Consider the following 1,847-nt stretch of genomic DNA (forward strand, 5'->3'; position numbering starts at 1 on the left):
TACCCCTTTCTGCTGTTTTTTTATTTTCACATTTTTTTTGTTTATTTAAAGCTTTTTTATTTTGTGCTCTGTGATCTATCAAAATATCAGGTCTTTTAAAAATTGTCATACTTTTTTTCCCATCTGATATGACTAGTCCTTTTAAAATAAGTTAAAATTATTTCTGATCAATCAATTATTGATTGCTATTTATTTTTTATTGAGGGTGATAATCACTAATTGAATATGTTTTAATATCTCTTCAAAAAAAGAATAATATATCTTCAAGGTTTAACTATGTTGATTGAATTTGATATTTTACTGGTAGTTATCCACAAGATACGTCTGTTTCACTCTTACTTGTGGAGATGGAAGCAGGTTACTTTCTATGGCACTTCCTCCCTAGATGTTGTGGTAGCTTTAGAGACTGTGTGATGTGAACAGGTAGCAGATGGTTCAGAATTTTACTTATTATAAAAAATGTGTTCTTTTTTTGGTTTTTAAATTCACTATTTTCCTACTTTTGTAAGTTTTTATTCTATGTTGCTTTAATTTAAATTTGGAGAGAGAGAGAGAGACTCTTAATGAAGGGTTTTTAGGTAGGCCTGATATTTCAAAGCCATATATTCTATAGCAGTGGTGATTAGGTCAAAAAGAATGTAGATCATTATAACTGAGTATAATTAAGTGTAAGGATAAATGAGTCAATTTTTAGCATTAAGTAGGCAAATTTAAAAATTGGTGTTAAAGGCAACTTTAAACTTATTAGCTTGAAATGTATACTTTCTGTTCCTTGGAATTTTTTCTTATATGCATGAATCATCAAATGAACAACTCTTACAGAAGCTCTGAAACATGTAAGGTTCTCATTGGCAAGGTCTTTCTGATCCCTAATAGATTAGATCACTCTGTGCATTGACTTTAAAATATATATTCAAACCTTAAATTTTTTTCTTTTATAATTAAATATATGTATTTTCTTTACTGTCTTACATTTATATTTCTCACTAATCTATCATTCTTCATACTTGTTTTTTCTTGATCTTTTCAGGGACAGTACTAGCCAGGTTTCCATCTTTGATTTCTTCCTCCTGGGCTGCATCTGAACATTCTGTGCCTTCCTCTATTCTGAACAAGACGAGTGGTCATAAGTATTAATAAGAATATTATGAACAGGATCGCACATACAAATTTGTTATATGAAAAATATGAAGCTGTCTTAAAGGGTAGAGAATGTCCTGCAGATATCATTCAGACTTTCTTTGCTTTCCTTTGTACTAACTGCAGGTGTTTAATTTCTTTCTGTACCATGTGAACACTGATTGGAGTTACTTTTCACTTTTATTCAGACTGACAAAAAAAATCAACCATAATTTTCAAAAGATCTTTGTGATTGGAAGTCACAACCCATTTTTAATTCTGCATAATTTTGAGAAATCTTCTAACTTCTCAGACCTTCATTTTGCTTATATTTACCACAGTTCTTGACATAATATCTCCCCTTATCATTGAAGATCATTATGAAGGTCAAATAAAATAGTATATTAGGATCAAGTAGGCAATTTTAAAAATTGGTCTTTTTAAACAAGTGCTTCTTAAAAGCTTTATATGAAATATTTCTGAATTTCAATTAAAATATTTTTAGTTAAAATATTTGCAAATAGAAGTGTGCACATTGAATAAAATATATATTATATTTTAAATAACAATGCTTCCTAAATCTGCTTCTGAAGAAGAAAATGAATATATGCATTATACCAAGGGCAGAGTAACATTTTTGGTGAATCATGGGCATTTATCTTCGGCAAAATAATATTCTAAAATGCATGAGCATGTTTACATTTTTTTTTTTTTTTTTTTTTTTTTTT

This window comes from Fukomys damarensis, unplaced genomic scaffold (genome assembly GCF_012274545.1).
Source record: "Fukomys damarensis isolate Sample0158 unplaced genomic scaffold, DMR_v1.0_HiC HiC_scaffold_1, whole genome shotgun sequence".
NCBI classification, from domain to species: domain Eukaryota; kingdom Metazoa; phylum Chordata; class Mammalia; order Rodentia; family Bathyergidae; genus Fukomys; species Fukomys damarensis.